Below are 11,815 nucleotides of genomic sequence, written 5' to 3'. Positions count from 1 at the left end.
TCTCTCACTTTGTCAGTGTTGTACATGTAGCAAGCAAGGTTGAAACTTGTAGCAAGCAAGGTTGAAAACTGAAACTAAGACTAAAACTATTGGTAAAGAAACATTTTCGTAAACTGAAATAAAATAGAAATTTCAACAAAAATGAAACCTAAAACTAAACGAAACTAACAACAGTTACTGAAAAAAACTAACTTGAAATAAAATAATAATTAATAAAAATAAATAATCGTTTTCGTAATGAATAAGCTCTCATCCTGTACCGGACAATCACGTTTTTCCATTCCACTGCGGTACTTTATTTTTCAATGTTTTACCGTTGCGCTTGAGTCTCGCGTCTTTTGCAGCGTCTCGTGCAATGATACACAACGTTCTAAAAACGCGGCACTCAAGTTCAATCTTTAAAAGACCTTTAATATGTTCAACCTTTAAAAGACGCTCGAGACCTTGCACTTTTTGCCCATTCCACTGCCCGCGTCTTTTTCCCGTTTTTTAAAACAAAACCGCTTTCTGTGTGAACCAGCCCTAAGACGCAGAAATGGCCAAATACGTAGGCCTGTTTCCATCATGTCTATCCCTTAGGCTTATGCAAATACAGCTGTACCTTAATTCCAAGTAAGATAACCATCTCATATGAAACTAAACAAGTTACCACATATTAGACAGGATACCACACTGAGAAGAAAACGGAAAAAAACAAATAGCCTCGTCTACCCCACAAATAGTAAAGTAATAAAATTAAATGTCTGGTCTGAATAGAACACATGAATATGAGTATTTGATATTAAAATATGCAATAGACAAAAAGCATAAATGGATCCATACAAGAATAATGTTTGAAATGATTAATCATAGAAATAACCATAAATAAATATATATTTTTTTTTTTTTCGTATACACCATGTTTAACAAAATTTCATTTTTTATATAATGAATGAATGAATGAATAATTTATACTTTTAAGTTGCATTTGTTTGGTTCTTTATTCAATCTCAAATAATTATTTTATTTTTATTATTAAGAGGTTTGCACACAAGTTAACTATAAACTGCAAACATTAAACTTTACTGAAATGAAATGTCTTTAACTGGAAGTGTTCTGTTAACTTTGCTAAACTATAATTACTAAAACTAAAACTGAAACTAAATATATAAAAACTAAATAGAAATGTGTTCACAAAATAAAAACTAAAACTATTTACTATAACAAAACCATTAATGAAACTAACTAAAACTAAACCTAAATTAAAATAAAAACTAATTTTAAAATGCAAAACTATAATAACCTTGGTAGCAAGTCATGTTTTTGACTACCTTGGTTTCAAATATCAGGTTGCATATAATTTGCATATTGTGATTACATCTATTCAGTGCTGTTGATTTGAAATCGTACCATGTGAATATCAAACCTGCTTTGACACATGTTTAAAGTCCCCCTGTGGTGAAAATCAAGTTTTTAATGTTGTTTAGATGTCTATGTGGTGTTTTTAATGTGATTTAAGACAAACCATGTGCAAATTCATGCCAACATCATTGCTGAGTATTTTCTCCTTAAAACTGCAGTGAACCAAAGACAGCCTCAAAAATGTGGTTTGAAATCGCTGGTGTTTCTGACATCACAAACTTCCTTGTAACCAATCTTGTCAACGTGTGATCGAGTGGGGGCGGGCTAACTTCAATATTCATAGAATCGCATTTGCATTCTGCGGAAGAGGATTAGGGCCAGGCAATAATAAAAAAATAAAACCATCTTGAGATTAAAGTCATTATAATGCGAGATTAAACTCGTTAAATTTCGAGAAAAAAAAGTCGAAATACAATCTTGAGAATAAACTCATTAAATATTGAGAATAAAGTCGTGTTTCGAGAAAAAACTCGTTAAATTTCGAGAAAAAAGACGAAATACAATCTTGAGAATAAACTCATTAAATTTCGAGAATAAAGTCGTTGTGTTTCGAGAAAAAAAGTCGAAATAATCGTAAGAATAAACTCATTAAATTTCGAGAAATAAAGTTGTTGTGTTTCGAGAAAAAAAGTCGAAATGAAATGTAGAGAATAACGCATTCGATCAGTGTTCATTGCATAGCCTACTGATAGAGGATATGGCAGAGTTGGATCACTTAGTCAAGCTATATTTTAGACTTTCTTTCAGTAACAAAGAATAGAACATTCTTAGTCGGCTAGGTCTTTTTAGAAGAAAAAAAACAGTCCAATTTGCGCGATGTACTCGCTTTTGTCCAACATGAAATTCATCGAGGTTTCGTGTTTTCCCAGGATACCATAAGACGCATTATTAAACTTGTTGATCCTCAAGGTGTGGAATTTTGACGAAGGAGAGTAGGCTACACTTGCGCTGACCCAAATGCACTCTGGCATATGGACAGCTATGATAAATTAAAACCGTACGGCATTGCCATTAATGGCTGTATAGATGGTTACAGTCGTTACATTCTGTGGATGGAGGCGTACACAACTAACTACGATTAATAATGCGTCTTATGGTATCCAGGGAAACCACGAAACCTTGATGAGGTTGATGTGCAGTGCAATGAACACTGATCAAATGCGTTATTCTCTACATTTCATTTCGACTTTTTTCTCGAAACACAACGACTTTATTCTCGAAATTTAACGAGTTTATTCTCACGATTACTTCGACTTTTTTTCTCGAAATTTAACGAGTTTTTTCTCGAAACACAACGACTTTATTCTCGAAATTTAATGAGTTTATTCTCAAGATTGTATTTCGAGTTTTTTTTCTTGAAATTTAACGAGTTTTTTCTCGAAACACAACGACTTTATTCTCGAAATGTAATGAGTTTATTCTCAAGATTGTATTTCGACTTTTTTCTCGAAATTTAACAAGTTTTTTCTCGAAACACAACGACTTTATTCTCGATATTTAATGAGTTTATTCTCAAGATTGTATTTCAACTTTTTTTCTTGAAATTTAACGAGTTTAATCTCACATTATAATGACTTTAATCTCGAGATGGTTTTATTTTTTTATTATTGCCTGGCCCTAATCCTCTTCCGTAGGCATTCCTTCATAGAAACCAAGGAAAAAAACGTTTAAATATGTAATTTTGGTGATCAAAGATTAGTTTTAAGGGATACAATTATTGACTACAGTGGGACTTTAAATTAAGACATTCATGGTAAAAATGTCTTTTCCATTTTCTAGTAAACATGAAGCAAAATGACAATAACATTTTCAAATAAAGAAAAGAATTTCCCATTTGGAGAAAAAATAAATAGACTTGATTTAAAGGGAAAAAAAAACTTATATATACTTTTTCTTGTTTTAAGTAGACATCTCAAAACAAGATTATCCTATGTCCTTTTTAAGTAATTGTATCCTGTTTTAGGATGTTGACACATTTTCACTAGAAAACGAGACAAAGACAAATTTAGTGCAGTATTTCCTCTGTAGATTTATTCTCACTTCCTGGTTACATATTTTTCCCCGGAGACGTGCATCCAAGATGCTTCAGAATCTTTGTCTTTCCGTTTTTTCCCCCCTACAGCTGAAAGAAAGGACATCTCCCACTGTGGAAACCATGCGAGCATGCAAAAGTATTTGGCTTGTGAGTGTGTATGGCGTCATGGACTTCCTTGTTATAGCCCAACAAGTCATCATTAGCTTTGTCTGTCTTGCCCCGCAAATCAACACAGGAAATGAACCATCTGCTGTTTCTTGTGGCCACATAACACGCACATACACACCCATCCGGAGCCAGGTCCCCCCTTCATCCTTTCCAAATCTCCAATCTTGTGTTTCCTTACTCCTGTCAAGGCAGCTTCAATTACATCCCTCCCTCCAGCTTATGTCTTGGGTGGATTACATGCGCTCACTGTGGGCTGGCTGTATGTAGGCTATGTCGGGCTTTCTTTTCTAACACCCTGCCTAAAGACAATACTGCTCTCGCTCCCCACCAGCAAAATTCCTTCCGCTGCATCCTGGGAATTTCAGCATTTAGGGGTTTAGACAACAAAGTCACAAATAAAAGAGAGGGTTTTGAATCTCATCTTCTTCGGGCATCTTTTTTTTTTTCTTTACAGTTGTTGTTTATTGTAGCTTGGGAAGTCTGTTTTATTTTGTTTGCCAACTGACTTCACTTGGAAGTGACCTATTTTTTAGACAGGGGTCTGGGAATCAGGGGCAGATTTGCTGGCGACGCTGGTGTTTTGGAGCATGTTGCCACAATGGCAACTTTACGCTCCCCATAAACACAGCAGTCGGTTGTATCACACACTCGTACATCCCAGTGAAGGGTCCGGAATAAGAACTGGAAGCAGGCCACAATCATTTCAAAGTCAATGTACACTGTGCAACCTCAGATAACTGGATCAACAATAGTACTTTATCAAGAGAGGAGAGTGTTTATAGTCTTTCCGACTGTTGTCAGAGTAAGCTTGAAATCCCAAGTTTATGCACCTTCCAAAATTCTAATGATAATATAAAAATGAATGCGTGACATTTTAGCTCATGTTCACTTTTCAAAATCTACCAAGTTGCCAAGAAGCTAATTAGATTTAGCATAGGGCTGTGTCTGCCAACTACAATCTTTTTTTTTCTTTTTCTTTTTTATAAAAATTGCATGCTTTAAAATTCACTTGGCTGATAATGGATTTTCTTATGCATTTAGGGTTAGAAATGACATGGAGCTACTTCAATCTGTATTTTCACCATAAGAATATGTCCTTTTTTGTTTTGTTTTTCTTTGGACCTATTGGCAGCAGTGTCATTTTTTTAAACTTTTTATGTCAGTTTCATAGTTTTTGTCTTTTAGTAAAAAATAAATAAAATAAAATAAATCCTTCAAAATTAATGCGGTAATTTAATTGAATACAATTGTTTTAATTATAAAATTGTTTCAATTTAGGTGACGTGTGTGTGTGTGTGTGTGTTTGTGCGTTTCACAAATAATATATAAAATTAATAGTGTTTTTCTCTTTGAGCTCAAGTGAAGCAATCAGACACATACTTTAAATTATTTGCATTTACAACTCTTTCTACTTTTTTTGTTTTTAATATCTTACAGTGTTACTTTTCCTAGTAATTTTTAATTGGTGTCATAGTGCAACTTTTTTGTGTTTATTTTCATTAGCTGTGTTTCCATTACCCTTCAAACTGCGCAAATTGAAATTGTGAATTGAAAATACGCCCAATGGAAACACGTCAATTTCGCAAAAACTCCCATATATCGCAAAAACGTTTTTACGCTCTCATGAGGTGGTTTTCAGGCAATTCGGAAATGGGATATTTCGCAAAACTGCAATGGAAACAGTTTTATCGCTATTAAAGGTCCCCCTGCCGTACGTAACAGTCGATCAATCTTTAAAGAAGGTGCGGTATGCTTGGACAGAAGACAGGACGGTGTTCTTTATTAAACTCATAAAAGGCAAAACAGAGAAATACCCAGAAACACCTCATACGTGGCCACTCCTAAGGAGCTTTCCTTGCCATTAATGCTTGGATAACAAGGCTACACTGTAACGGATTTCTGTAATTTGAACAGTATTTTACTGTAATACATGGGCGTCGGAACCATTGTATATGGGTGGGACAAGACCCACCCACTTTTTAAGACCAATGATATTGGACCCACTTACTTTTACCGTCTCTGATTCAGCGCATCTTTTTACCGTCTTTTCATAGCGCTGTCAGTCAAATCCAATTATTAGGGAATTCCCTAATAAATTAAACTCCGCTGAATCGCTACATTATATTTCTCAACGAGCCGCAACTGACGAAAGTAACCGCCCGTTGTACCTTTCCAGTCAAATATTGCGTCGCAAACATCAATAACAGCTTTAAATTGTCATTGCTGGCAGATGACCATGGTATTAGCGGGATAATCCACGGATAGCTGTGCATTTAATGCACGACTTGGAGGCAAAGAACCGCCCGACGTGAAGTGGAGTTTAGTTTACTTGTTTTAATTAAAAGGCACCAGAATAGCCTACATGAAATGGTATTTACTCCAGTAACATTTTTCTGGGGGAGGACCCACCCACTTTTTTTTTTCTTCCGACGCCCATGCTGTAATATGTATAGTAAGATACTGTAAAATATATATACAGTATGTTACTGTAAACAGCAAAGGATTATGGGAAAATATAGGGTCACTACTGTAATTCTTCCCTACTGTCAATTTACAGTAGTGAACTTGCCCGCGAAAAACTGACCAATGGCAAGAGAGATTTCTTTTCAAGTGTTTTTTGAGGGGTGAAGTGGCAGTTAATGCATGGACAAAAGATCATGTAACTCACCAAAAAGGTTACTATATTTTATCTATTTTATGTAAAACAAACATTTTCAAATGTTTTTACTTATGTTAACAGCAAACTAACATGATTTATCGTTTTGTTTTCGTCTGAATGCTTTTAGTGTTTTTTTCCCCCTGACTGTCCGAATGGTTTTGGTGCCTTATTGCTGCCTTTTTTCCTGACTGTCGGCCGGGTCGCTGTCACGGTGATAATATTAACTGGTGAGTAAGTTAAGTTCACCTATATTAGCCGAAATATTCTTGAGTTAAAACGATAAAAAATAATGTTTGTGTGTTCCTCTGCCTCTTTAACGCAAGTTAGCTCATCAGGCGGGCGGAGTCATCTGTAACTTAACGTTAACCGAGCTAACAGCGAACCAACGTGAAATACTGAGGTAAAGTGAGATAGACGAATCCCTTGTTTAAGTGCGGGGTTTAAACAATATTTTCACGTATATGCTTTGATTTATTTTCAGGTTTGTGATCTGGATAAATAATGCCATCTGCAATCTGCAACGATGGAGTGTGTTGGAGCCTTTTCATTGCCGTCGTTATTATGAATAATAGCTGCTAGTGATAACATCAACCCCAGATAGCACCGACTATTTGATGTGCATTTTACATCTGGAAGATGTATTTTTAAGAGTGTTTGCTCATCTGCAATACGTCTATAGGACGTTTCCTGTCAGATGTCAAATAGACGTTTAGAAGATGTCTTTAAGATGTAATGATTTAGAATGATTTAGAATGCATGTTAAACTGACATCTTCTAAACGTCTATTTGACATCTGACAGGAAACGTCCTATAGACGTACTGCAGATGAGCAAACACTCTTAAAAATAAGTCTTCCAGATGTAAAATGCACATCAAATAGTCGGTGCTATCTAGTAACGTTATGGTTAACTTCACCTAAATTAGCCGAAGTAAACTTATTAATAACTTTGTTATGTTCTGTCTCCTCTTTCACAACTTTTTGACAGATGTACAACGTATACTGAGTAAAACTAAGTTAAAGGGATAGTACACCTTAAACAGAAAATTATGTATGTCATCATTTACTCGCCCACAATGTGTTCTAAACCTGCATGAAGTTCTTTCGTCTGAACATAAAATAAGATATTTTGAAGAATGTTGGTAAATAGTTGCTGGTCCCCATGGACTTCTATAATAGAAAAAATATTTTAGATGTCAATGGGGACCAGTAACTGTTTGGTTGCTCATGTTCTTTAAAATATCTTCTTTTGTATACAGCACATGAAATAATTTAATAGAAGTTATGAACAAGTTGAGGGTGAGTAAATGGTCACAGAATTTACAATTTTGAGTAAACTAACCCTTTATCCAGCACCATTGTTAATTTAATCTTTTGTTTCATTTTCAAGTTTGTGGTCTGAATTATGTCGTCTTCAATGTCGGAGGTGTATTTTGGAGTCTTTTTTTGTGATTGCCTTCATAACGGTGATAACATCTACAGGTGAGTAAGATGACATCAACTAAATTAGCTGAAGTATGCGTTAGTTAAGCAGGCAAACTTAATATAGCTGCCGATGAAACCAACGGAAGGGGAGAAAACAGTGGTTTACCAGGCAGCAGAGTTAAAGTGCTTTTAAACAATCATCCCTCAATTTCTGTTCCTTATTTTGAATTTGCAGCAGCCATTCCCTCCGCACTGTACATCACTGCTGATGCTCTCCACCAATACACAGAACGGGTTGACGTTGGAGGAGGAAGAGGAGGAGGAGGAGGAGGAGGAGGAAAGGGTTAGCAATATACCATTATCAAAATAGCAAAGTTTTGCTAACTAATATTTTTAATGTTGTTTAATTGATTAAAAACTATAAACACCATACAACATCATATCTTACCTCATCTTCACCCCACATGTTATTGTTGTTAGTAATAAGTTGTTAGTAATAAGTTCTGTTATTGTATTTTAGTTTTTTCTGTAAACTATAACACTAAAAGTCTGTGACTGTCTGTTTCAGGAGAGTCTGTTTTCTAAGCAAAAACATGGATACTGACAATGAAGGGCAGAATCATCATCCAGTTACAACTGCTAACAGATGACTCTTCAGCATTAGCTGTCTATTTTGTCGAATGCAGAATTAGGTAAACCAAAATATATATATTTTTACATTACATTACATTTACATGCATGCATTTGGAAGACACTTTTATCCAAAGCAACTTACATTGTATTTAAGTTTAATTTAAGTTATCCATTCCCTGGAAATCTATGCTACAGGAATGTATTGAAAAAGAATGAAGCTTTAATGATTTTAATTTAATGGATTATGAGGTAATACCATCCCTGTAGGTTAGGGGTGGGAATTGGCAAAAAATGTATGATTCGATAGTATTGCGATATTTGGGCCACAATTCAATATTATTGCGATTCTTAACATATTGCGATACAGCAAGTATTGCGATTCGATTCTGCGATATATTGCGATTCATCTCCCCATATTATTATATTAAGACATTGCAAAGAATGAGGAAAATAAGACTGCTCAACTCACTTCAAATGTCACATTAAATCTGTGAACATCTTCTACACATTTACTGCAGTGCAACTTAGGAGGGTAGTGCAAAAAATTTGTCTTTGAACATCAGGACACAGGACCTTATTACAGAACGTAATTATATGTCACCACCACATTAGCACCAAAAACATGGAGATTTTATTTTAGAGAATAATTACACAACCTATTCGAAATTCTATAATTCTATAATTAAATAAACTAATCGAATATTCAAAAATCGTGACTCATCCTTGCATGTAATCTCTTGTTTTTCCCCCAAAATCTTCACTTATGTCTCGATTTTCGCAGGGGATGATAAACGTTAAAAGCTTGGTTCGCTTTTAATTAGGCCTATTATATTCACATTCTTTACTGTGGTAAAGTAGAAAAACGTTGTAGAACAGATAGCCTACATTTTTACTTGCACGTCAGATTCATTTCAACACAGTTTTTGCTTGTTATTAGACATGTAAGGCGCATCGAGTTTATTTGTAAAGCGCGCGGGTGATTTTTAGTTTCGCTCTCACTGGCAGCGCAATTTCAAACATAGCTTGTTTTGCCCTTGTGGAAGATTAAATTCGCTTTTCATACCTTTTACAACAAGTAGAAAACATGAAGATATCAGAAAATAGATGGTCTCTTTCCTCCTCGTGTCCCAAATCCCTCTCAAAGCGCAGAGCGGTATGGCTTCATGTGGAATCACGTGTCTTTGTGTGGAAGTATTAAACAAAAGTTGTTGTTTTTTTAATAGATTTAACTTTTCTATTATTTAAGTTTCTAATATTTACCGATATTTATTTCAATGCTTTACAGGCTTTGTGTTGCTTCTTTGACGGAATTGCTCAAATAAAGAATTTTTTGCTCGAATAAACACTACATTTTTTTATTTCAATTTTCAAAACAACCCCCCAACCACCACATAGTTGGTCCAATACTGCAGTGGTAAAAAACTGCCACCGTCACAGCCCTATAACCTGAAAGTAAAACAGATCATTTTATAATTAAATATTGCAATACTTTGCGCTACTGTATCAATATAATTTTGTGATACTGAACAGAATCGATTTTTTCCACCACCACTACTGTAGGTGGATTCAGAATCAGATGTAGTGCTTTTATTAATGTCAAAGTACATGCAGCATCAAGTTTGAGAGTTAGGGAAAATTCTGCCAACACCGGTCTGAAAAAATAATATATTTTTCCCAGCTTGTGCTTGCAGGTTCATTCTGAGAATCAAACACCAAACACCAAAGGCACAGATCAGATGGAAATCTGGAACGGTCCAAAGAAAAGCCTCAGCCTGAACCCCTCAGTGTTTCTCATCAGAGAGCTTGTCAACTTTGACTGGCAAAATTACTGAAATGTAACAACACAAACTGACTTTGACTGTATTTTATTGTTTTAAGGCCTGTTTTGCTTCTCAGTGTGTGTACGTTTTTGCCATGGTACAGATACAAATGGTCACCAGGAGATTAATTCTATGGACTTTGGAGATGTTGCCTTTTTTTTCTTCAGCTAGTGGCTCCTAAAGGTCAAGATTTGTAATTTGTACTTCTAAAACAAAATGTTCAACGATTAAAAATAATATTATAAGGACAAATGTTTGTGAGTTATTGTGATTTTTTGGGGGGTGGGGTAAACATACATTTAAAAAAAAAAAATTAAATGATGAAAAAAATAAAAAAATAAACTACTAATACTGTAAATGAAAATACGGTAATAATACTGTAAATGCAAGTACAGTAAATGATACAGTATACTGTAAGTGAAAATACAGTAATAGTACTGTAAATGCAAGTACAGTAAATGGTACCGTATACTGTAAGTGAAAATACAGTAATAATACTGTAAACATTTTACAGTAAATTACTGGCATCCAGCCAGTAGTAAATCAGCAACTAAAATTTACAGCAACCTCTTTACAGTGTACGTCTTATTCGATTAAAAATAATGGCTAGTGCGGTGGGTTAGGGCTAGTGCATCGCCATGATGTTTTAATGTTTCCAAAATGTTTGGAATGACGTATCGCAAGAGGAAATACAATTTAGTCGCATAACATCGGTTAATGGAAATGCTGTGATTTCGCAATCGTTTTTTTGTCGACATTTAAGAAAACATCGCAAAAGTTTTGCACAAATCTGTAATGGAAACCAGGCTATTGACAAAAAAATAAATAAAAATAATAATAATTTAACATTTTTGTCAATTTACCATGTGGTGGCCCACCTGAGAAAAACATATCAGTTGTTGTTGTTTCATTCTAGTTTGTATTATTTGTTTTTGTTGTCTGTGGTGTAATCACTTGTGTATCTTAAAGTAAATCCCTAATAAGACATCATCCCCCTCCTCTGCCTCTGTTTGGGTTTGACTTCTCAATCTGACCCTCGGTTATCTGCTACTGATCCATCTGTCGCATGTCAGTCAATAGCCAACAGCCTGATTTTCCAATAGATGAGACCCCTAACATTCAGAAGTGGTTAAACAAGCAGGATGACACGAATGAAAACGACAAAAGGTTGATATAACGAGATCTTAACCATGAAATCGTATCTTCGTTGTAGCCGCAGCACAGCGGTTGACACACATGCTTCTGACGGGCTTGTCATGCAGGATTGAGTCCAGATCACATTCCTTCTCTCTCCCTAATCGTTTCTGGTCACTGTCTTTTGTCTCTGCTGGATACAAGGAAAAAACAATTGCATCCATGCTAGTTTTAGACTTTATATGTAAGTCACAGGAGTTTCGAGCAGGAGTTTAAGCACTTCCACAAGAAGGAAAGGAATTACATATGACTTTATCATCCATTCCATCATGAGCGGATTTACCATTTACCCACCTCCCCACAGTCACTGGGCAGAGTAAATGGAATAGAGATGCAACACATTAGAACTGTGACACTTTGTGACCAAATCTTCCATAATGCCTGCATAGTAAAGCTCATCTAATCTATTTGATAAAGAACTGCTGGTTCTTCATTGGTTTGGGATTTATCCCTTATCCTGATGGATCAAAGTGCCATTAAAC

General features: G+C 35.2%; 1 long non-coding RNA gene across 1 annotated transcript; it reads left to right on the top strand.

Annotated features, from left to right (window-relative positions):
- Positions 1–7,135: 7,135 nt before the first annotated feature.
- On the top strand, positions 7,136–10,379 carry LOC311091583. Its single transcript, XR_014608121.1, has 4 exons — positions 7,136–7,743; positions 7,922–8,029; positions 8,255–8,378; positions 9,998–10,379. It is a non-coding gene; the product is annotated as an uncharacterized lncRNA (long non-coding RNA).
- Positions 10,380–11,815: the final 1,436 nt, after the last annotated feature.

The sequence above is a fragment of the Abramis brama genome (assembly GCF_963993115.1).
Source record: "Abramis brama genome assembly, chromosome: 10".
Classification (NCBI taxonomy): Eukaryota; Metazoa; Chordata; class Actinopteri; order Cypriniformes; family Leuciscidae; genus Abramis; species Abramis brama.
This window is presented reverse-complemented; position numbering and strand designations above follow the sequence as displayed.